Below are 26,510 nucleotides of genomic sequence, written 5' to 3' on the forward strand. Positions count from 1 at the left end.
ATAATTTATTGCTCAGTATATATCGATAATACAATTGTCAGCCCGGCAGACATTTCCCATTTTAATAGTTCGCATGAGATACCACATTATTGATCCTCCACCACTAAATAAAAAACTCGTTTGTCAGGAGAACACGAAATGGCTTTCAATGGATACAGCCAAACACCTGCTACTAGTTAGGGATGAAAAATAACCACCCTGCCACTAGGGCATTTGGAAGCAACCTTGTAATGCTCCAGTCTGGGGAGCTGCAGGCCCCTTGGAAAACAGAAGGTAGCTTCTCCAAATGTCCGAAGGCTGAGATTCCAGCAAGACTGAAAAAGCTGCCGCTGACCAGGCATTTTAATTTCTGTCCTTTATCCTACATCCTCCTCCTGGCAGTGTAGTCGTGCATGGGTTAACTCTCTAGGAAGCAGGGCACACAATACCTGGCATCAGTTCCTCACTTAGCAGAGTCTTATGACAGCTAGGTCAGGGCTGGCACCACTGCTCACTGAGATTAGGGCTCTGGGTTAATATCTCTGCCATTTTCTTGATTTTTCCCACATGGCCCTAAGAGACCTGCCAGTTAGCAATCATGGACATCCACCATTTTAGAGGAGGCCATCTGAGAGAGCAGAAATATGGTTTGGGTCACAGAAGCCTCCACAAGGCTTGTGTGATAGGCTTGGTATCCATTGCAGCAGTGTCAGAGGCGGGGCCTATAAAGGTGACTGGATCATCATGGTTCCCACTTCCTCACTGATTAATCGATCCACTGATTGATTCACAGCTGAATGAGATACCAGGAGACAGCACCTAGCTGGAGTAAGTAGGTGACCACCAGAGTGCCTTCCAAGGGTGTATCTTGACCCTGCCCCTTTTAGCTATCTCTCTCGCCCTGTTTCCTAGCTGCCATGGAGTATGAAGTTTTCCTCTACTACACCCTTCTGCCGTGCTGTCTCTGCCCCAACAAAGGCCTAAAAGCAATGGAACCAGCTGGCCATTACCTAAAACCTCTGAAACCGAGAGGCAAAATAAATCTTTCCTCCTTTAAATCATTATTCTCAGGTATTTGACTATAGCAATTAAAAGCTGACTAACACAATGAGTGACTTAGGTTACTTACTAAGGTTCTAGGAAAGAGCAGAGAAGCTGAAGCACACCTGCTTGGCTTCAGAATGAGTTTTCTCGTCATGCTTGACACCATTGCTTTATCAAATTCACCAAGGCTACCCGACCCTTGGGCAATGAACCCATCCATTCTGGTCCATGGTCTATTAGAACTGGATCCACAGAAGCAGGTGAGCGGTGCTTGAGCAAACAAAGCTTGTGCATTCTTCCCAGCTGTTCCCATGCCTCCCGTGGCCACCTGAGTTCCGCCTTCTCTCAGAGCAGCAGCCATTAGATTCTCATAAGCATTCATTCGACCTACGGTGTCCTGGGCAGGCTAGAGACCCAGATTGCAGGCTCCTTTGAATCATCCTGAAACTATCTCTCCCCACTTCCCACCCAGTTCTTGGCCAAAATTTCTCCCATGACACTGGTCACTGGTGCCAAAAAATTTGGGGCCACTGAAATCAATCATCTGTGGGCTTAATGTGCCCCCTCAAGATGCACACATTGAAATCCTCACATCCAGTACCTCAGATTATGAAGATTTGAAGATAAGATCTTTGAAGACTAAATAGAGTCAGTAGGGTGGGCCCTGGCCCAATATGACAGGTGTCCTTCTGAGAAGAGGAGACCAAGACCCAGTCTCGGACAGAGGGAGGACTCTGTGAGAACACATGCAGAGGACGAGGACGCCATCTCCAGCTGCAGGGGAGAAGCCTCAGAAGACCCCAACCCTGGTGATGCCCTGCTGTCCAACTCCCAGCCTCCAGAATTGTGAGATTGTTAACTTCTCTCTCTCACCTAAACATCTTCTCTCTTCAGAACTTGCCCCTCCCAATACCCACTTACATTTTTTCTTCAGTCATTAAATTGATTTTCAACAGCTTTGTTGAGGTATAATTTACACACAATTCACTTATTTATTTAAATGGTACAATTGGATGAGTTTTAATATGGGTATTATTGTGAACCCAGAATCATATTCAACCAAATAAACATATCCTGCAATCCCCAAAGTCTTTTTGAGCCCCACCAACAATTCCTCTTTCCCAGTCCCCGCCATGAACATCGGCAACCTGCTTTCGGTCTCAATTGATTGTGTGAGGAGAAGAAAACCCACCCAATAAATCAAATGAAAAGGGCCAGAGGCTGCTTAGAAAGCGAATTTTATAGCTCACCTGGACACAATGAGACTACTGCACGTGACTGAGTCCGCCCCAGGTGCCTAGCACCGAGCTGTGTTTATTTTCTCACAGCATCCTTGTGTGGCCATAAGATCTTTGTCACCAAAGACACCATACAGAAAAGGTAACTGAGGCAGGGCATGCTTAAAGAATTTGTCTACTCCAGGTGGCTGAGTCAGAGATCACAAATCCAAAACCAGCCCAGACAACTCAGTGACTTGGCAAGATCCTCAAAATTTAAAAATAAATGAATGAATGAATAAAGGCTTGGGAATGTGTTCAGTCCCCAGCATTGAAAAAATAATTATCCAAGGCTTCTCACGATGACGCAATGTTCAACCAATGAGCAATTATTTAAACATCTAGTGCTCTGCAGGCATAACTGAATCCAGAATGTAATTAGATTCACGGGAATGTGGAGTTTGGGAATCAGAAAGGCTTCAGAGGCCATTGACTTTCTCAGATGTGTAAATGGGAGGCTGTATGCTCTGTTCTTTCTTTCAGTCTCTGGGAAGAAAGCCCAGGGTCCTTGATTCTTACTTGTGTCCTTTAGAGAACAGGACTAGGAAGGCTGGGTCCCTGCTGCTGGGTCCCTGTTGGGTCTGATGCAGTCATCTTACGTTGAACTGAAGCATAGGTTTGCCAAATAGATGCCCATGCCACAAACTACCCGCTATGGTTTCAGTCTCAAGAATTTATAAGATACCCCCAGGATGAAATCATGTAACTATGGAACTGTATAATACTTAATTTTTACACTCAGCAACCCAGAATGTGTAACAAAATAAAAACAGTTCACATACTTTTCCATTTCTCAAATAGCTATTTCTTCGTGTCTATAAACCAGTCATCCCTTTCCATTTCTCTTGCAGCTTCTCGTGAGTATTAGATGGAATGCTGGCCGAAATGCAGAAAATATAACTGTGACGCAGAAGGGGAAGAAGAAAACTTGCTATTTCTCGATGGTTCTTAGCTCATAAACGCACAACATTTTCACTGGAGGGACTGCACATATGCTCAAAAATAGACATGCAGACTTGCTGATTAAGTTAATCACAAGAAGAATGTTGATCCCTGGTGACTGATGCACAGCAACTCTGCTTTAAAAGATGCTGAGGAGACAGACTTTTAGGATAATAATAGTAACAATGCACCACGTTACTCAGCTGGGGCCAGGCGGACCCCCCAGCCTGGCAGACAGAAGCAGAAGTTGGTTCACTTGTCTCGTGGCCTCCTCCACAGTCAGCAGTGAAGCAGCCTCCTCTCTCCTTGTGGTCACTTTTGGCCCTGTCTTTCATCGCATGAGGACTCTACAATCCCACTATATACTTAGCAATGCAAAGCCATCTCTCTGCCTCAAGCTCCTTAGCTAATCGCATCTACAGAGGGCCTTCCGCCACTCGCTGTGAGGTTCCCAGGCATCTGGGGAACACAGGCATCTTTGAGGTCACTATTCTGCTACCACAGTTCTTAATCTACTGTGCCTCTGTTTCCTCACCTGTAACATGGATTTGGTAACATGGTGTGTACTTCTCAGAGCCATCGCAAGGATTACACGACTTACTGCTTCTCGGGCACTTGCAACACTGTGCGGCACACCGTAAAAACTCAAAGCGGTGCCATTTCTCCATTTCTATCTGCACGTATTGGTAAAATTTCTTCCTCCCTCTCTTCCTCCTCTTCTTCCTCATTTTCTTCCTCCAGATTCCTCAAGATGGTGGTTTTCAAATTTTCTTGACTATGACCTTAATAAAAAAATATACTTTGCACCAAGACCCAGTACATCCAAAGATTTATATGCTTATATAATGTATTTCACAATCCCAGTATGTGTAATGCATTCCAATATCCTCCTTTTTTATGTTTCATGTTTTAATGCAATGAAATAAACTGGCAGAGGACTTGCTAAGACTTAAATCTCGGCAACCACTATGGTGTTTAGATGCTGCCCCCCTCCGAGGTTCATGCGCTGGGAGCTTGTCTCAATTGTGACAAGGTTGGAAATGAAACCTTCCAGAGGTGGGACCTAGTGAGAGGTCCAGAATTCCATAGCAATACCTCAGAAGAGACTATGGAGCTATGTGTGGTGGTGCATGCCTAAAATCCTAGCACTCCAGGAGGCTGAGGCAGGAGGATCACAAATTTGAAACAAGTCCGGACAATTTAGCAACTTAGCAAGACCCTGTCTCAAAATTAAAAGAAATAAATAAAAAAAAACTTTAAGTGGCTGGGAATGTAGCCCAGTGTGGAGCTCCTGGGTTTAATCCCTAATACTGCAAAAAGAAAAAGGAAGGAAGGAAGGAAGGAAGGAAGGAAGGAAGGAAGGAAAGAGAAGATGAGACCCTGGACTTTCTCTGTCTTCCTATTTTATCTCGTGACCTCTCTTTCTAAACATATTCCTCCTATTACCAGGGCTTTGCATTTTAACATTCAGTCTCTGAAGTTGCAAACTAAACAAACATCTTTTCTTTTTAGCATTAGCCATTCTTGTATATTTATTGTGGCCTATATCTAGATGTCCTCCCAAAGACTGGTGTAGTCATAGGTAGAGCTTTTTGAGATGGTTGGATACAGGATATGTGATGCTAGCATTAAGGATGTGACACTAGGATTAATGGGGTGATGCTGGGATTAAGGGGGCCCCAGCCCAGATGTGAGTGCTATCCACCCAGGGCGGGTAGCTCAGGTGGAATATAAAGGATGGAAAGATGGCTTGCTGCTGCCACTAGCTGCCTGGCTGCCTCCTGCCTGCTTGCCATGGACGGTTTCTCCTCCGCGAGGCTCCTCTGCCATGCCACCTTGCCTTGGAGCCGGCAGACTGTGACTGAAATTTCTATAAACAGAGACAAATAAACACTTCCTCCTTCTACTTGTGGGTGTTAGGTATTTTGTCCCAGCAATGAGAAAAGTAACTAATACAGTATTTCATTATAGTAATGAGAAACTGACACACAATCTAAATGCAACACCTTTTCTGTTTCTCACTAGCAGCACTGTCCACAGGGGCAGCAACCTCCCTTCTTCCCACTGTGTCTGGCTTTACTGAGGTTAGCAGGCTGAAAGCAGAGCACTGAAAAATAGCAGCCGTAACTCCTATTTCTGACTTTGGCTTTGTGTGTCAGCACTGGAAATTTTATCATCTCCGCATGGCTTTAGGGAAGCCGACAAGCTTTAATTTGTAAATCGCCCTGTGTTAGCGGTGAGAGCTAACGCCCTAAACGCCCTCCTCTCCTCACTCATTACTGTTGGGAGTTGCTACTGGCTTATCCACTTCAACAAGGCATCTGTGACAGCCCCTCTTGTCCTCGCATAACCAAACCCGGGGGAGGCTGCCATTCAATGTGACAGGCTGACAGGACAGGGCTGTCAATCTCCAAGGCGAGTGAGGGACTCAAATGAGTGACAAGATCTAAGGGTCACTAGGAATCTGGTAGTTAATGTGCTCATCGCTGACAGCTGAGGAAGTGCTCCCTGGATGGTTCAGAGTTACACATTTGTCACCCTGGTTGGCCTGAGAAATACGAAAAGGTGACTGACACGGTATGTATTTCATTTGGAAGATGACAGACTGCTAAGGCTTTTGAAGAATTTCCTGGGCCACTGATGAAGTGGCCACTGTTGTCACCACTCAACGTCACCTTTGGCTGCTGGGTCACTTGGTGAGATCTGTCCCAAGTCACAGACATGTGGGTTGTTAGATGTGAACGAACCCTCTGATACCCTTGAACACATGCCACAAAGGGAAATTAACAACCGAAAATTGAGAGCTTTGAATCAAAAGACCACAATTAGCCATCACTGTGGACACAGGGCTTACTCCTAGTAATAGTGCGGCACCAATGCTATTGGTCATCCTCAACTCCGGCCACACCCTGGAATCCTCTAGGAGCTTTTAAGAAGTAGCCATGCCAGGCTAAGCACAATCCCTGCAGATCCTGATTCTGCTGGTCTGAGGAGGAGTCTGGAAGTCAGTATTTGTCAAAGCCCCCAGGGAGCAGAGTGGTCTAGGCTATGACTAGGAAGCTGCCTAGGAGCCTGGGAGCCTCGGTTCACAGCCTGACATCACCACTTGCGAGAAACACAACACTGGGCAAGTTATTTAATATTTCCAGGTCTCACTCTCCTGGTATGCAATGAAAGAAGTGTGAGTAATCAGCTCTACCTCACTGGATTGAGGTGAGAGGGAGAGAGAAGTGCCTGGGAAGGCTCCTAAGGCAAAGAGGGTGAAAGAGGAAGGCAGCTCTCCAAAACCGGAGAGCGCATCCAGTCTGGGTAAACAGAAAGGGAAACGTGCTGTGTGGATGCTAAGACAAATGTCTAAACCCACAAGGATCATGCATCACTAAAAGCTAGCCCATATCTGGGGAGGCACACACTATAAAACAACCTGAAGACCCACAAGTTACCCCACTTAATTATAATTAATTATAATCCTATTTGCATTGTGATTTGCACCCCCCATACACACCACCATTGGCTTTGGCTACCATGATGGTTGCACTAAGGGCCACAAAAGGACAAAACCCCCTCCTTCAACAGAGAGGAAGAGATTTGCCCCTAATCAGAGTAGCTCACTGTGTGTCCTTCAAAGAGCTCCTTCCTCCTGGTACAAACCGCACACAGACTCTGATGTCTGACTTTTCCCCAGGCGGCTCCTGCCTGGCAGAGCATACTGATCTTTGATCTTTGTTAATAGCCTATGCTTTCACTTCTGTGTGCCCTGCACAATACTTTATTCAGGATAACAAGAAACCAGAATCATCGCAACCCATGACAACAGGATGATTACAAGATTTAAATCTGTTGCTAGACCCAAGGCCCTGCATGCATTACCTGATTGATACTGCATGATCAATAGACTTTAGTCTAATTATTTAAGGATTTCCTATATTCAAAAAAGATTCAAAGAGGGGCCAATGGCTCAATGATAGAGTACTGGTCTGTATGTGCAAGGTCCTGGGTTCAAATCCCAATAAGACAAAAACAAAAGGACAAAAAGCCTCAAAGTGAGATATGAAAAAAATCAGGCAGCGCTATACTTCTTTCTAAGGCCTTCTTTCTAATGCAGCATAGTGATACCTTGCTTCTCAAGCTTAACTCCTTCCACAGTTCTGGCAAAGCTTCCACAGTGATGTTTGTCACCCAGTGCAGAGCTCATGAACGGAAGCAAAATTTTGCCAAATGCTTCTATTTGTGACCCAAATTGTTCACAAACAGAAGCATTCATGAACCTAGGTATTACAGCACAAGATGTGAAAGACAGAAGTAAAGTTCAACTCTGATATTCTTCGCCTAAGCAACTCGAAGACTATTTTGTTTTGCTTCAGCTTGCTCAAACCTTGCAATATGCCCATTATACAGATGAAAAATACAGGTTTGGAAAAGTCAAATAACCTGCATAAGATCAGGTCTGGGGGAATAAGCAACTTAAGAGCAGAGCTCCACAGTCCATTCTTTCTTCCCAGCATCTCAGAGTTCCCAGGAGGCCTCTGCATGGGTTTAAGAAACTTGCAGATGGGTGGAAGGAGGTGAAAAGTAGGACCATGTGGCTGAGAGTCACAGATATGACAGGTCATTCAAGCCCAGAAAGTGTATGTTCCTGTGGAGATACTGCTCCTCTAGGGGACACACAGCCTGGCCTGGGGAGAGGGCTAGAAACATGCGGGGCTCCAATGCCAGCAGATGGTGCCTGCAGAGACCTGAATTTGTGTTTCTACTGAAATCCTCATTAATCCTATTTAGGTTTGTAATATAGAACAGTGAATACTGTGAAAGTCATGACAGAAATTATACAACACCCCTGACTCATTTCTTCAACAAATAAATTACAAGAAAAATAAAAAGAAGGTAGAAAACAACATAAATGTAAATAACTATCTTAATCCATTTTCTGTTCTATCACAAAATGCCTGAGGCTGAGTAATTTATAAAGTATAAGAAGTGATTTAGCTCATAGTTCCAGAGGCTGTGAAGTAGAGCACAGTGCCAACATCTGCTCAGCCTCTGACAAGAGCCTTCTTGCTTCACTGTACCAAGGTGATGGGCTTCATGTGGTAGTATAGACCAAGCATGCCAGCTCAGGTGTCTCTTCTTATAAAGCCATGTGTTAGTCAGGCTTCTGTTACTGTAACAAAATACCTCAGAAGATCAACTTAGGAAGAGGAAAGGTTATTTTAGCTCACAGTTTTGAAGGTCTGATTTATGGTTGGTTGTACCTATTGCTTTTAGGCCTCTGGTGGAGGTGCAGTAAATCATGGCAGATCATGCAGTAGAGTAAATAGCAGAGAAGAAGAAAGGGGCTGAGACTCCACTAGCCCCTTAAAAGACACACCGCCTGTGTCCAGAAGACCTCCCGAGAGACCCCATCCCTTAAAGAGCCTACCACCTGAAAATACAGTCACTGTGGAGATCAGGCCTTTTTAACTCATGAGCCTTTGCAGGACATTTCAGAACCAAAATAGAGCAGCCACCAATTATCTCACAGATACCTCACTCTCAAGACCTCATCTAGCCCTAGTCACTTCCCAACACATCCACCTCCAAATTCCATTAACTTATGGCTTCAGATATTAAGTTTCCAATACATCAACTGTGGGAGAACCCATTCAAACCAAAGCAATAACAAATGTCATGTGTGAGCTTCATTGGATCCTGGTTCAAACAAACCAAAAGACACACACACACAGAGAATCATCTGGAAATTTAGGGTGCGTCTAAACATTGAACTCATGAATCATCTGTCAACTACACCGTACGTTTGTAAGAGATAGAAGGAGACAAGTTATAGATTAGAATTTTACAGAACAGGGAAAAGAGATGGTCCTGTGACGTCCACAGAAGGAGTTAGCAGACAGCACACTGCAGTTGACTGAACATCTCTTGAGGTAGGCAGAGGCAGGCTGAGCCCAGAGGCCCCTACTCATCAGTAGTGGCTTTCAGACAAAGCTGGGCCAAATCCTGGGAGTTTCCTGTAGTACTCTTTGGGGTGCCTTGGAAGCACAGGTACATATATCAGAGTACTGAGTGATGGGACACTTACTCTAACCAGAATAGCTCAGCTCTTTGCCTATCCTGGGGACATTTCAGTTGGAAAATCATGTAACTGAAAAGTACCTGAAAAGCCCTGATCTATGGCCTTCCAGGTTATCTGTGTCCAGCAAGCTGCCCTGGGCTCTTTCAGAGGAAGTTTGCCAACAGGGACTTCAGAAACAATAGAAGACTCCTCCTTTCTGCAAGCTGGTCCCAGACACCAGCCAACTATGCTTCAGCTGAAACACTGATTTAAGACATGCAAAGCACATAAAACTAAAGAGTTGCACAATCCCTTCTGTCTTATTAAAAAGGACATTGGCCCAGATAAATTTTATTACAATAAATTTCACTGTTCACAAATGGCAGTCATATATCTATATGACAAATCTGATGATTTTAATTTCTTTTGACTATTAGGCCAATGAGAAAGACATAATTCAGAGCTAATACCTACAGCTAGATGTGTGTAAGACAGAAGGCCCTTGCATCTTTTCTCCAAATGGAAGAGACCTGGTAAGGAATTTTAGAAACAGGAGCAAGTGCTTCCAGGTTAGAATTCCACAGCCATAAGGAAATGGCAGTTGGCATGGCCTGTCATCCCAAGACAGCTCTCTCTATGGACCCCAGTTTCAGATAATCAGACCCCAGGTCCCCAGCCCGAACCTGAGGCAGTGAGCGCCTCTGCTGTTTCCCAGCTCTACCCCGACTCCTTTGTCTACCTGCCTTTCTAGGGCTCTTAGAGAATCATTTCCCAAAGGCATCACTCCCAGAATGATTTCCCAAGATGCATCTCCAAAATAAACACCCCTGTTTTAAAATGTCTGGACAAAAGCTACATTTTGCATATCCCCTTTTAGAAAGTCTTTATGCTTTGCTCTGTATAATGGACACACTGATTTGTATCCTTAGTCCCTTTAGTTCCTGTCAAAGATCTCTTCCCTGGTTTTCACTTCAATATGATTACTCAGGGAGCAGCCATTTTGTTCACTGTGATCAGCTGGCCTCTTGGCCTCAGCTGATTTGTCCCAGAGTCAACACCTGACCCAAGTTTGGCCAATCACTGTCCTTTTCCCAGACTTCACCTCCTGGCTGTTGGACGGTGTCAAGATGAGTAATTGGTTCAAATTGGGCTGGTGTTATTCTATGGGAATTTGAAAGCAAAACTGAGAAGTCAGTGTTTTTTCAAAGTCTAGAGTGGTAAAATATAAGGTTCTGAGTGATGCAGTCACTACATTTCCCATCATGATGGCTGGAAGGGAGAGGCAGCTGGGTGGTGAGGGGAAGGGAGGACAATAGATCTGGTACACCGTAAGGAATAGGAGAGCCTGGGTAGTGTCTGAGGCTGAGACTGAGAGCTCTTAGAAGCCCACTCACATTGCTGTCTGAAGAGCTGTGACAAAGCCTGGACCCATTCAGTGAAGCTCCCCTACAAGTTTGGTTTCTCCATATACAATGAAATGATCGGCATGACACACTACAGTCAAAACACTTTAAAACAGGCATGGTGGTCCACACCTATAATCCTGGGAGGCTGAGGCCGGAGGACTGAAAGTTCAAATCTAGCCTGAGCAACTTAGTGATTAAATAAGACTCTACCTCAAAATTTAAAAATAGAAATTATTTTTTAAAATGGTGAAGATTCAGTGATGTAGCTCAATGGGAAAGCCCTGGCTTCAACCCCAGTACGATAGGAGAAGGAGGAGGAAGAGGAGGAGGAAAGAGAGAGAGAGAGACTAAAAAAGGGGGAGGGGCAATGGAGGAGGGGGCAAGAGAAGAGGAGGAAGAAGAGGAGACTTAGCTTTGAAGAGCCCAACATGCCCAAGCACAGCTGGCGACTGACCCCTTGTCCATGCTGACTATTGATTGCATTGTATTTTCTGTTATCCTCCATTAGAATTTCTACCCCCTTCCATGAAACACCCTTTCCAATGACATCCTTAAAAGCAAACAACTTCCAAAACAGAAAGCATCCCAAACTGAGATGTGTCTCAGTTTATGTCATGAATGTGAGATGAGAAAAGCAAACTTTTTGAAGTTAATTTTTTATATATATTTAGAGAGGCTCTTGCTATGAATGGGCTTGTTCTTGCAACCTTCCTGCCTCAGCCTCACAGTGTGCTGGGATTACAGAGGTATGCCACTTTTCACAGCTTTGGGCTTGAATTTTTTTGGGAGTGGACTCTTTTCCATGCCTGTGAAAGGCAAGGACAAAAGCAGCAGTGGCTGTGGAAAAGTCTGGCTTTCAGGTGGACCCAGCAGGCCTCAGCGGACTCTGAAGAGGCGGCACCTTCCTCCAGAGCCTCCCTGAGTTGGCATGGTAGTTAGGTTAAGGTTTTAACCTGATTTGTCTGGGACCCGCCCCTGGTATGGCAGAGTAGGCTTCTTGGTGCGTCTGGATGGGACCTGCAGGTGTGGCCATCAGGTCCATGTCTGGTCCCTGACTCTTTCCCTTGCTCAGCTTCCTGGCCACCAGGAGCCCATAGTTCTGCTCCACCACGCCCTCCTGTCATGATGCTGCAGCTTTTGGACCCTGAATGAAGCTAAACATTTCTGCCTTTGCATCTGAGTGTTGGGAATCCTGTGCAGCAGCAGGAAGGCTGGACTTGGGTGACTTGGCTGGGACAGCCCTGTCATGGTCAGACACTGGGAATGGGTCACCAAGGGGGGCATGGCTGGCTGAGATCTCCCCGAAGGGCTCACGGAGGCAGACCACCCAATGCCAGCTTCCCCAGCAGTGGGACAAAGGGGTCTTCACTGAAGGACTCTGAGCAGTCCAGCACCATGTCCCCAGGTACGGCCATCAGAGCAAATTCCCCTCTTGGGATCCTGATTTTTTTCATCAGTGAATTGGCTCCTGGGCTGACTGAAGGATAAACAAGTTCATCACCTCAAAGCATAACTCATTACCTGTGGTTTGGGCTTCCCACCATCACCCAAAGAGCCATACCCAGGTAGGTCCTCGACACATGTCCCCACTGTGGTTCCCATGTGGCCCCACTCTGTGTTGCTGGATCCTGTCCACGTGGCCCTAACAAATGAGGCTGGGTAGGAGATCAGGCACCCGGCAGCCCTACTATCAAGGCTTCTTGCTAAAAGCTTATTTGCTTTAAAAATATTCTGCCCTCAAAATCAGGCTTCTGAGTGGGTTCTTCCAACTCACAGGCTTAGTGGTTTCATTTGACTCCACTTCAAAGCCCTCTTGTGCTGCCAAGAGGTCCCTAGATTGCCCAGGACTTGAATAAATATTCTCAGTGCCTGAACAAAAGCCTGAGAGAATGACTCATTACTCCACACAATAGGTGACTTAATCTGTTAGTCACTGTGAAGTGACAGCTCCACTTGGCCACACAATGCAGATCTGAGTTGCCTCTCCAGGGATGCTCAAATCAGACGGGAGGCTGAGGGTGGCTCAGGGGGGGCACCAGGCTGGATACTCCACCCTGGATGATCAAGTGGATGCAGCTGCCCATGTCCTCTGCCCATGCCAGCATCCTGTGTGACAGCTCCAAAGCAAGTTTTTGAAATACTCCCAGGAGGTGCACGATCTGGGAAACTTCCTGAGTCTCTCAGGGCCCCACCGTGCCCACTGGCCCATGCCCTCCACTGCCTTCTCTCACCTAACACCCACATCCTGCCCTAGCAAAATTTCTTCACTGTTCCCTCCAACCCCCCAGTCACACTACCCACGTCGCCCCTCCACCTGAAGATCATCCCCATGGCCTCCACAGCCTTTCAGACTGGATCTACCCTCCGAGGACTGCTCAGATCACCTCTTCTTAAACAGTCTGCTTACCTCTGGGCTCTTCTGTTCTGAATTACAAACATGTGATCTAAGCATAAAGAATGCAATGACATAAGCATGTTCAAAGCAAGCAAGGTGCAGAATTTTGAAAGAGATTCATGGCAGTGTGTGTTTTATCCTAATAATTATTTAAAATTTAGACATTCACTGTATATTTCAGTCACACAGTGTTCATACTTCCTTTGTATCTGCAGCACACGTATCTGTGGATTCAAAGAATTCTGGATCAAACTCTTCAGGGGGAAAATATATCTGTACTCAACATTTTTCTAAATGTCCCCTAAAAAGTACGGGATAATAACTATTTACATAGCATTGACATTCTACTATGTGTTAGATGTAAAATCTAGAGATAATTTAAAGTATACAGCAGGCTGGGCATAAGTTATATGCAAATACTACACCATTTTACATAAAGGATTTGAGCATCTGAAGATTTCGATTCCCAGGGATACCGAGGGACATCTGAGTTTGCTCCTGCCCCTTACAGCTTGTTTATATTCTCACAGGTGTTCACCTTTGCTGCCTGAATTATTATCAACTTAAGGAAATTCCCTGAGAAGCCAAGATTTCAGAAGTCTGAGCCAAGTGGGACATGCAAAGATAAACCAAGCAATTCTTGCCTCTTAAAGGAGCTGACACTGGAGTTATACCCACCCCACTATGCTCCCGAACAGGCTGACACTAACTTCAGAAGTGTTCCCAAGGAGGCATCAAGGCCCTGGCTTAGGAAATCTAGGAGGCATCCTTTCCGCTTTCAGCCTAAAAATCCTCCCTGTCTGAAAGCCTTCAACAGATCTGAACCCCTCATATCTTCTGCACCTATGGTTGAACTCACAGCTAAGCACAGACATAAAGATCAAACACATGCCATGTGTCTGGCACAATGCTGAGCTCATGAAATAGATTAAAAATGTTTATTTAGTTTTCATAGCTCTATAAAATAGTTGCACCTGTTATCCCCATTTTATAAAGAAACTAAAACTTAAGGACTAATCCAAGGTCACACATCCAAAAATAGTAGAGTCTAGAGTATAAGTCTGTCCTAAAGCTGCCTCTGTACACACATCAGGTTTCGATTAAAGATTTCACAGATCAATGGTAACCTAACATGATGTGTATACAGACTGGCTGCGTCTTGGCCAATCACAAGCCACCAATTATGTTCAAAGAAGACAGACATAAGCTGTGTCCAATCAGATTGTCTCTGTTCCTTACTTCCATTTTTTGTGTGTCACTTCCTTAAAGCTGACTATGAATGCAACTCTCCCAGGTGGTGAAGCTTGGTATTCTGAACCAAGGGCAGTGCTCTTGGTCTGGAGCACTGCTCAGTTTCAGAATCACAAATAAAGCCAATGAAAACCTATTAAAGTATATTTGTTGCAGTTTTCTCTTTTAACCTGTGGAAGTCAGGTGACCCTCCTAGATCCTCTGTGATCGATAACAATATTTGTGCTTAGAACAGAAGTTAGTATTTCTGAGCCTAGTCGGGCCACTGTGTCATATATATTGTGTGGATTATCTCATCAATCCTGTCAGATAAGACAACTGCACCCATTTTACAGATGTGAAATTAAGGCTTAGAGAAGTTAATTTGTTCCCAATGTGATACCTAATTAGATTGCATACCCAGGCAGCCTGAGAGCAGAGACAACCTGTTCAATTCCCACATAGTGACATCTTCACCTGCGCTGTGGAGAAATCATACTCCAGCTGGTACAGCTGCCTCTTTGTTATAAGAATGTCTGTGACGCAGAGTGAGGTCCTGATTGGCTACCAGCCCGTCACACACCTTCTGTCCTCACAAGGAGTGACCATCTTGCACTGTGATAGTCCATGTCTGTGCCTCATGAGCATCTGGCCGCTGGTCCAGTTCAAGGTAGAGCTGAAGGATGATGCTTCCCAAGCTCCTCCCAGGAATGTACAGGCTCACAGCCCATTCAAGTCTTCACACTCAGGCCAACAGACTAGACACCCACACCTAAGTTTCTACCCCTCCCCATGTGCAAGTTCTTTTTTGAAAGGCAGGGACACCTTGGGCAAGTCCCACCCCCCCCTTCCTGGCCCCTGGTGCTTTGTCTGTGAGAAGAGGCTTAAAAGACACTGGAGAACAAGGGCATGTCCTGTCCTGAAACTCAAAAATGAGACCTATAACTGAAAGAATCTTGCCCTAGGCCAGACACTGTAGCCAGTAAAGCCTTGGAGGTGGAACCAAGGGGCTCCATCTTCCCCGCCCCTAGGAATTTGCCTCAGGTGCGAAATGAATACCAATGGCTACCTGTGCATCCCTAATGCCCCGTAGGCACCGCCCCAGACCTAAGCTACATGTATGCCTCCCACACTGGGTGTCTGCCAGAGAGAAGGCCAGACTCCAGTGGTGGTGGTGGTGGGGTTGTTTTACTCTCTCCTTGTTCTCAGAATAAAGGCCTCTTTTAATTTATGAAAGGAGGCATGTATGGGCATAGTAGGGTCCAGGGGTTCTGATAAGGGACCCTTAGGGGCCTTGTAGAGGGGTTGAGCTAGCGTTGCATTAAACATTACTGCTTACTGTTCAGAGGCTGGGAAGTCCAAGACCAAGGTGTCCTCAGATCTGGCATCAAGTGAAGTCCCAGTTCCCAGCTTGTGCACAGCTGTCTTCCTGCTGTGTGCCAATGTGGCAGAAATGGAGAGCTCTGTGGTGTCTCTTCAACGAAATCCCATCCATGAGCTCTGCATCCTCTTGAGCTGGGGGACCCTGCACTGTCCCCCAGGAGGGGCCAGGCCATGAGGTAGCACAGGTGTCGTGGGCTTTGCTGTGATGACCCTTGTGCCCTGCATGGCTCTCTTCAATAACATTAAATGAACACATGCACAACCTCATAAGTGATAAATTAATAAATAATCTGCAGCCTCGTACCGTCTTCAGGCTCAGAGTGACTCAGAAAACAAGCTCTCCTGAAGCACCAGCCTCCAAGATTCTATTCCCAAGGCCTCCAGACCATGGGCCACAAGGGTTGTGATGAAAGCCAGACAGAGAGGCCCACTCCCAGTGATGAGGAGTGGATCCGGGACACTCTTGAGAATTGTGTTTTATGGTACTTTGATTTTGCTGTAAAATTATGAATCTGTCTGATCAATATGTATAAACAATGTATCTGTGTGCTGGCTACTAAGGCAAGGGAGCCATGAACACTGATGGATTAATTGGTGGATCAATGGATTGATTTAGGTTTGTTGCTTCCCAGATTTTAGTTAGGTACACAAGTACCCAATCACCTACAGAAAACACACACATGAACAAGCTGGGTGTGTTGGTTCACATATGTAGGAGCTTTTTCTGTACCTGAGGAGCAGCCCACATTCCAGGCAAGCCGGCCCCAAGCTTAGGCCCCAGGGAATGGCAGAGGCATCCTGGGGTGGAGGGGCAGCCGGAGGAGCAGCGTTCTAACTCAGGACCCAGGCCTAGAAGGACAAGTAGGCCTCAGGGAGGTCCCTCCTGGGCACAGAACAGGTTCTGGGTCACAATGGAAGGAAGAGGCCAGTCCCATTGGAGACAGAGTGGGGATGGTGCTGTGGTTTAAGTGTACATTGAAGTTTATGCTCCGGAAACTTACTCCCCAGTGCATGTGTTGGCAGGCAGGAACTTCAAGAGGTGACACATGTACTAATGCAGTCCTCCTCATCCAGTAGCTACTGCCGAAGTGAGGACTGTAACCTCTTTTCCTTCTCTCAGATGTATGCTACCATCTTTATACCTCCCCCCATGCCATGAGATAGCAAGGAGCTCAGTGCAGCTCTCAGTCACAGACATGTCAGCCTCCAGGACCATGAGATGCATAGGCTCTGGTCTCTGTCACACCCTATGGAGACAGGCTAACACCCGGACCTTCCCAGGAGATGAGACCAGAACCATGCCCAGAAGGATGTAGAGTCTGGGAATCAAAGGCAGGCACCATGGGATGCCAGGAAAACCCAACTTGGCTGCGTCCTTTTCCAAATGCTAGTAGCTTGAATGAAATTTTCCTTGTGCTTCTGAATAGTCCTAGCTCAATGCAGGGATTCTCCTGTCCATCTGGAATCACCAGATCCAGCTGTTCTTCTCCACCAGATGGAGAGACCCTCCTAGCCCTACATGTAGCAGAAGATGCCCCAGCCCCAGCCCCAGCCCATATACTTCAGTTTCTTCGTAGTCCAGGTAATAGATCCTGCTCCACTTCCAGTTGCTCCTATCTCTTAGGAATGGCTGGTCACTGTGACACATAGCTGGTCACTATGATGCATGTTGTATAAGCCAATCCCCAAGTGACAAGTCATGCTGCCTCTATACTTTCTGCTTGCTTATCCCATATAAGCCCTAGACCACCAAAGTTCAGGGCTTGATATTCTGGGAATGATCCTGAGTGCCCATCGATGTAAATAAACTTGGTTGTCATTTAGGTAGACATCATTTAGAATTTTTCTGTCTGCCATTTCATACACATTGAGACCCTTTGGCTATTTCCTTCTCCTGCTGGCTCTGGATCAGCTTCTGTTCATCCTGGATAGCTGATTACAGCCTTCTGTCTTCTCTGGAACGTGCCCAAGTCTATCAGGTGCAGTGCACCACAAAACCCTACAAAGAGTGCCTCTGTGGTATGTTAATGAGCTTTCTCTTGCTATAACAAAATACCTGAGATTATCAACTTAAAAAGAAGAAAGGTTTATTTTTGGCTTATGTTCTCAGAATTTACAATCTGTTGTCAGTTGACCCTGTAGCTTTGGGACCTGTGACAAGCAGCATTCTCTATATGAGTGCATGTCTATTGCTGTGCCTAAAGGTCCCTTTGACAAAACTACAGGTTGTATCAGATTAGAGTGCGCTCTGAGAACCTCCTCCATACTGGAATATATCTGCAAAGGTGTTATTTGCAAATAAGGCCACAAAGTGATATTCTAAGGTTAGAATGGCCAAATATTCCTTTGAGGAGGACACAATTCAATCTATAAAGCTTACCTTACCGGGAAGTGACCTTCCAACATTTTTTCCATATTCTCTTTATTAGAAGCAAGTGACTGAATCCAGCTGTACCCAGGGGAGAGGCTCACCCAAGGACATGGATGTCAGGAATTAGACAGTGGGGAGTCATAGCAGAAGCTATCTCTCTGCATCCGTCCACGAACACTGCGGAATGAGTGGTCCATGGCTACTCTACTCCTACTGAACCGCAGGGCGCATCTTTCCCTCTCCAGACTGTCGGCTTCCTGGAAGCAAGGATCAGGTCCTACCCATCACTACCGCATCCAACTCACCCCATGTGATAGGAACCCAGGTAATGTTTATTAAATAAATAAACAAATACGCAAAGGAATAAGAAGCAGATGATGTTTCTCTCTGCTTCCTGTGGCCCTGGATCTGTCAAAGGAGGCAATTACATCTCAAATCTGTATTAAGAGTTCAGTGTAGTAGGCTGTTGCCATCCTGTGCCTGTAATTAAATAGATCCTCCTCCCCCTCACCCAATCTTATCTATTGATCCGAAAACTAAACACTTATTTATTTAAAGTGGGGGAGGAGCAGCATCTGCACACAAAGAGTTTCAAGGAACAAATCAGAAGTGTGATGAATAATTTTTCCTGCCTTTTGATAAGCTCCACGAGGTGCATCTGTCTCAATCACTTTGATCAGAACTAAAAACCACCTCAGACACGCTGCCTGATGCAGCAGTACCTGACAGGTGCGCAGGGAGTGATTACATTGTCTCGCTCTATCCCTGGAAGGGATCCAGGAGAGCCCACATGACTGGCAGCTTCTGGAAACTGATGAGAAAGAAGCAGATTGGAGCAAGCAGACATCACCGCTCGGAGCCTCTGTGAATGGGATACACAGAGTCAGGCTGGAGCAGCCTGAAGGCTGAGGCCAGGCTGCAAGCTTGTCTGGTCACACATGAAATACCCAGAGTAGGAACCAGAGTAATGCAGGCACATGGGAAGGAGCGTCTGTGTGAGCTTGTGTGGCTCTGTGACCTATAGAGACCTACCTGAGCCTCAGTCTTTCCAACTGTAAAATAAGGATAGAGAAAAAGAATGATGGACACCCATGCGTCAGGATGTTGCTGAAAGACCCAGCCCAGAGCACAGGCTGGACCCTCAGACTCCCATGGCCTGAGCCCAGCACAGTTTCTCTCCAGGAAGCAGTTTGACAAGATTGGCTAAAAAATAGTATTAGGGGCCAATTAGGGAGGCATCAGTGTGTCTTTTCTAGACAGATGAGCCATCACTAACCCTTGATGCTATGGCTCCTTGGCTCGGTCATTTTGTCGTGCATGTACACATATGTATACAGTGTGTGCTCAGGAACATGTTCAATTCCTCGGTCTCCAGCAATCACCTGCGAAACCAAAGACTTAGATAAGCCACATGCATTTGGTGTAAATAAAAGCAGAGTGATGAGCTTTAGTTTCCAGGGTTCCATCTAGCCCATGATGTGGAAAGTCACCTGACAGGTCTGCCACTTATGTCAGAAAATCTGCACCATTATCCTAGGTTTGTTGTGAGTACTAAATGACTCACTCATATCCATACCTTGAAAAAAATGCAAATACACACTTTCTGAATGCCTGCAACTTGGCTAGAGTTACAGGGATTATCCTCTGACCTTTTGCATGACTTACTGATAGCTTTGTACTTTCTACACATTTCTTAGCTCAGTGTTCTAGTAATGCTGACAAATATACCAGGGAGTATCATCTTTATTAACAGACAAAGAAACAAGCCAGAGTAACGAAGGCCTTTGCAGACCCAAAGCAGGAAAACACCGACCCCAGCTTCTGATTTTAAGCGCCAGTTTGCAGACAATCTTGCCAAATTACCTCCCGGACAGTCAAGGTCATGGTCAAGATTCTATGTACTCACATGTCAGAGGTGGCTAATAAATAGGACAGTGGCACAGATCGAATGCCAGACAGCTGCCATTGCTGTGGGGACATGGCCTTTTCCTCCCAAAGTACACCCAAGCTGACCACAGGAACTGGAACATTGCAGAAAGAGGTTTAGGACTGGTATAACCCCAAGCAAGGTTCTGTCTGGGTGGGGACTTAGGGTTCCACCAAGTTGGAAATTTCAGGGAGCAGCAAGTGAGTGACAAATCTCAGCATCGCACTGACCAAACCCCCTGTACTCAGAGATCTCCTTCTGACCATAACCCCACTGTATCCTGTGTCACATGCTGCAAGTACAAAGATCACCAAGAAATGATTATAATCCCCACCTTTCTCAGAGTCTTCCTCCACTTCTGGACCCAACTGGCGCAGCACAGAACAGCAGGACACAGTGAGAAAGAAAGGAGACAGCACAAGCCTCAAGGGCTGTAGGATCCCAGAGCAGGGCCCCGGGCCAGCCAGGGACCAGGGTGCAGTCCCCTTACCTAACAAGCCATCCCACTGACTTGCTGATGGGCACCTTTCATCTGTCCATCTCTTACTGCTGGGGTTTCAATGATGTCTCCTTCAAAATGTATGTGTTGTTACTTAAATCCCATTGTGGTGGTGGTAAGCAGCAGTAAATGACTATACTGGGATTTGCACCTGATAAAGGCTTCAAGGTTGAAAGGAGCCCACTTCTGCCCTTCCCCTTTCCACAGTGTGTTCATCTCTTCCAGAGGACGCAGCAACAAGGAACCATCTTGGAGACTGACCTTGGCCCCTCTTCAGACACCAGAGCGACTGACCCATGACTTGATCTTGCACTTCTCACCTCTGAAACTCTGAAAAATCCAAGATTTCTGCTTTTTATAAGTAACTCAAGACTGCGGTATTTAGTCATAGCACAAGCAGATCACAACGCTTCTGTCATCAGGACCTAACACATGGTAGGAACAGAGAAGAAGCCAGTGAGGAAAGAGATTCTGCTCTGACTAATTCTGAGTCCCTGTGTCTTGCCTCATCCATCTCCCTCCCAACAGCCACTCAGTATGACTGTGACCATTGACAAATAAACCAGCAGAAGGGCAGAGTGGTTAAATGATGCGCCCAGTGTCACACAGTAAATAAGGGAATGAACTAATAGGAAAGAGAAAAGCAAAACTCAATTCTGCATGTACTTTCCACTGGGCCAAGTGGTCTCATTTAAATCCCCACTATTGAAAAATGTGTTTTACCGTCAGCAAATGCCAGCTAAGAGAATCTCATAAAGATCAAACAAATGGGAATTGATCCTCTCCATCTTTAGTGTGCTCATACTGAGTAGGGCTGAGTAGTCCAGGGACTTGGGAAAAGGGCTGTGCTGGAAGACACACGAAGCCAGGCCACCTGCTGGCTTCTCTGTCACAGTAAAGGTGTGCCTATTCAACACAACACTCACATGGCCCCAACCCCTGGTGCACCCTTCTCTCCTGACCACCCCTGTGCAAAACTCTCTGAACATGTGTCTTTTCTCATCTTGTCAAAATCCTCCTCCTCCGTGCTCAGGCAGCTGTCAGTGTGATCTATAACCCCCAGGCAGACTTGGAATATGAGCTAAATTGCCTGAGTCACTAGCAATGATAGAGTCATTCTGTAGGAAATTGGAAATCAATTCTTGTCATCACTGTACAGAGGTCCTTTATCAAGAGTTCCAGCTCATCATGTGATGCAACCAAGACGGAGCGATGAGACAGTGACAGCAATAAGGGAAAGGCCCTGTGTGTGTGTGGGGGGGGGGCGGTTCTAAAACATACCATGATCCAAAGGCAGCAGGCTAAGCCTCCTCTGTGCAGCCGAAGATCCCAGCATCCAGAAGACAGAGATGTCATAGCCAGCCCAGGCTGCAGACCACACTGTGTCCACCGTAAAGTTAACTTGACTGAGAGCAGCTCTCTCTGGGGGCTGCTGTCTGCCCTCCTTGCACCAAGGAGCATACAACCCAGGACAGCAATAGTCACCTGTACCACCATGTGACATCAACTAGAAATGCTCAGGAGTGTCACCCCATCAAGAGCACAAAGGGCTGGGCTTTGCCTGCATTTCTGGTAGGTACGGCCTACATGGTTGTAGCCTACATTCTGCGTTTTAAGAAGCAATATCATAGAAGTCACCCAAACAATCTCAGCTTGGCTCTGAGTCTTTCACACCTAGACTCACATACATAACAGTAAAACAAGCACTCAGTGTCCCCAAATTTACTTCATCTATGCAAGGTATGATTGAAAAATATGGGGAGAGTTTTAATAAAACATTTTATGACAGTAAAAGACACATTGCCATTAATCTCCCCAAAATACTCTGCCTCACTTTAACACACTGCTCCCATCATTCTTGCCACTATCTGAAGCAGTTCTGGAAGTGCTCTTTCATGCTGGTCTGTAGTGGCACTGCAGTGGCCGCCCTGATGTCCTGAATCAATTCAACACATTTCTTTCCATGGTCATTTTGACTTTGGGAAAGAGCCAGGAGTCACACAGTGCCCTGTTCAGTGAATCAGGTACATGAGGACACACCATCCCGCTGCCATGAGCCTGCCTTTCTGCTGGCTGGGCCTCAGGGGCAGAACTCACTGCATTTTTTATCACACCTTATAAAGACCCTCATGACAGAGAAATTCCTGAGCTGCTTCAGAAAGGGGCAAGAACAATGGTCTAAGTGTTTGAAGTGACAGGGAGGACTGTGAGGAACATTCATGGCAATGTGTCTTTAACTGTAATAGTTTTTAAAATTTCAACATTCACCATATATTTCAACCACATCTTGTATTTTCCATAAATGCAGGAAGTGGTACACACCACTGTTGCACAGAGTAGATGAAATAGGTCATCTATGGAGAAATGCCTGGTCAGTGCACAGTGAGATGGAGTGATGGGTTCCTAATACTACACAACCACCTGTCCACTGGGAAAATGGGTACACTGAGTCCCAAAGAAGGAAAGGGAATTGAAGAAAACTATTCATGGGAAACACAAGCAGAATAACAAATATTTTAGGCTCACAAAACACTTCTTCATTCATTACACGTTTTGGAAGGAGGATCTGAGAAGTCACGTTCCTCCACCTTCCAACTGAGGATGGAGGATATCCGGGTAGAGGTCACACAGGTCAGGCATCCTTGAGTCCCCCTTCCATGGGACTCACTCCAGGTCTGTAAAGACTTCCAGACTCCTGAACTCTTGGCATCATGGTGGGCAGGAAAAAACAAAATAAAACAGTTCTGGGCATGGTAGCATATGCCGGAATTCCGCCCACTTTGGGGCTGAAGCAAGAAGATTGCAAGTTGGAGAGCAGCCTGGACTACACAGTCAGACTCACCTCAAAATAAAATGTAGAAAAGGGCTGAGTAGCTCAGTTGTAGAGTGTTTATCTAGTGTGCATGAGGCCCTGGGTTCAGTCTCCAATACTACAACAAAGAGGGAAAAACCCCAAATCAATCAGTCCCTGGGGTCAGCAGAAGACGGCGTCCAGGGCCACAGTGATCTCACACATGCAGGTCAAGAGTGGACAGGAGCAAGACCCTGCTGGGCATGACCAGGCTGCAGGAAATGATCGGAGTCAGGGCTCCAGCTTCCTGGCACCACACATTAGCCTGCAACCCGCAGTCCAGGTAGGACAGGGACACCCACAGGACAGAGTCAGACTCTGTGGATACCTGGCTGCTCCCCACCATCTAACCCCCACTCCTCCTTCCTCCTCTGCCCCACATCTGGGCAAGAAGATAAGGAAGCCCAGCATTTACAGCCCAGCATAGGTAGAAGGTCCAAGACCTGTCACATGAGCCGCACACTGAGCCCCACACTGAGACATGCACGTATCCCCCAAAATCCTCATGTGGAAGCCCCACCTTCCATGTGGTGGCTGTTGGAGACAGCACCTCGGGAGAGGGTGACCTGCCAGGATGAGAGCAGTGCGCAGGTAACTGGGTGTGGTGTTGGGTGCCTATAACCCCAGCACCCTGGGAAGTTGAGGCCGGACGACCACAAATTCTAGCCCAACCTGGGAAATTAAGCAACTTAGAGAGAACCTATCTCAAAATAAAAGAGTTTTCAAAGGGCTGGGGATCTGGCTCCACACAAGCCCGTCTGACTCCTGCAGTCAGACAAAGGAATGGTCCTGGTGGGACCGTGATGGGGCAGAGGTCAGGAGAGACTGAATGCGCGGAGCTGGTGAAACCTGGCTCCCGCACTGTACCAGGGTCAGCGCACGCTTACACACACACACACACACACACACACACACACACACACACCTGCACCAGGCCTACTTGAGCCTCGTGGGAGGAGCGGGAGATGGGAGCTGATGTGTTTATATGAAGAAATTCCCCTAGGGAAAACCTGGCCACTGCCCAGCCATGCCCTCTGGGAAGCTGAGTACAGCTTTGCAGCCACAAACTGAGCGCAAAATGTCCTAACTGTCCCCAGCCTTGAAGTTCTTACCTGCCTCTGTACGAAAGGCAAGAAAGTTAAAATATGCTTTCTTTAGTCTGCTTTTTGATTGGGGATGATACAATGATATTATTTCGGACAAGGAGATCTAAACAGATATTTGCTAGAGACATCAGTGCTTGCCAGGTTAAAGAGTTAAAGCCAAGAGATGAAAAATCTTTGTCTCTACCTTTTTCTTCCTGCCCGGAATGCAGATGTGATGCAGTGAAGAGCAGTGGCTATATTGTGACACTGAGGCTCTGAAAGCCATGAAAAGAATGATGGAGCAGAATGAGAGAAGGATGTGAACCAGCACTGGATCACTGGTCTGCAAACTCCTGATGATTTAGGGAAGATAAACTCCTGCTTGGTTAATCTACTGTCCTTGACTCACTGGAAAACATCTTTCTACCTAGTATACTGCATCAGCAAGGCTAGAGGGTATCAGGTTCTTTCCTAGATCCCCAGTCTCCTAACCGAGTGTACGGCAGAGGTTAAATAAAAGGAGACAAACTGTATGATGTTTAGGGCTCCAAGAGGGTCAGATTCCTTTAATTAAGCTCAAGGCTTTGAGGGTAAAGACAAAGGATTTTCTAGGTCAGACCACTATATTAGGACCAAGGACCAAGGGCAGGAAAGTGCAGGCAATGAGCAGGAGCATTGCAAGGACGTCTCCAAGTCCTGAAGCAAGTCAGTTCAGTCGCACTGCCTATCATGAGGACATGGTAGAAGTGAGACTGTAGGAGTAATCTTTGCAGCTGCAGTCTCTACCTTTTTAAATTGGGGTTGGAGCCTGAGTGTCCGCAGCTGTGGCCTTATCTTTGAGGTATCTCTGGCCTCACAGGTCACTACAGGCCTCAGCCAGGACCAGCGATTCACAGAGGTTCACTTCCTATGAATCATCTCCCTTCACCAGGCTATGGGCCTTGCTCTAGGGCAGACTCACAGATAAACAGAAAGCCAATTAGTAAAATTTAAATCCTGCTCAGAGCCACTTTGTAGTGGTCTCCAGCAAGAAGGGACAAACCCTCAGGGCCGATCAAAAACACTGTTACCATCAGACAGCCCTGAATCTGGATTCTACCTGTGATTTCTCAGACTCTGCAAACTTGGAAAACATACCTATCTTTGTAAATCCTTAGTTCCTTTATCCAAAAAATAAATATAATAATAGCACCCACTTCAAATAAGTGGACCTAAAGTCAGTTTTGGTGGTACCCATCCTGTAATCCCAGCACTGTGGGAGGCTGAGGCAGGAGACCAGAGACTCTGTCTCATAATAAAAAATTACAAATGGGTGCAGATGTAGCTCCATATGAAGGCCCTGGGTCCAATCCCCACTACCCCAGTGACAACCAGAAAGAGTACAGAAAGCCAGTCAAGAGCTCAAAAGTACTTTGCAACCTTTGCAGTCTTGCTAAGAGTCAGTCTTTAATATCACTGGCCCAGTACTGACCGCTGAAACACACCCTTTGTCCCTGTGCCTGAAACTCATTCATTCTCCCACTTGGGAACTCAAAGAGCCACTAGATGCGTGCTGCCACCTCCAAACCACAGGGGCACAGTGGAGCCTTCGACTCCCTGCCTTGGGACAGTCACAGGAGGCTCATGCTGTAGTTGCATGGTGGCTTGTCCCCACTCAAACTCGCTGACTTTATTATCCACGGAACAGTGTTGGGAGGAAGGGGTTGTGGGAGCAAAGCTCTTACGAAGGGACTAATGTGGATCCTTGAGACTGGGTCAGTTATCAGGAGAGCAGGTTGCTATAAAGCAAGATCAGCCTTGTTCTTCGGCTTTCTCTTGCTCCTCAGGTGTCGTGGGACCACTTTCACACTTACCCTTCTCCTGCTGTTTCACCCAGTACACGTCTCTGATCAGAAGCTGAGAAAATGGTGTCGTGCTTTTGGACTTCCAGAATTTCAAACTAAATAAATTTCTTTTTAAATTACTCAGTATTGTGTGTTCTGTATATCAAAAAAAAAAAAAAAAAAAGCAGAAAAGAAAAAGAAATAAAGAAAGAAAAGAAAGGATTTAATCACTTAACTGTGGATGCGTGA

Source organism: Cavia porcellus, unplaced genomic scaffold, assembly GCF_034190915.1.
Source record: "Cavia porcellus strain 051 isolate PalLab524CR breed Dunkin Hartley unplaced genomic scaffold, mCavPor4.1 scaffold_23, whole genome shotgun sequence".
Classification (NCBI taxonomy): domain Eukaryota; kingdom Metazoa; phylum Chordata; class Mammalia; order Rodentia; family Caviidae; genus Cavia; species Cavia porcellus.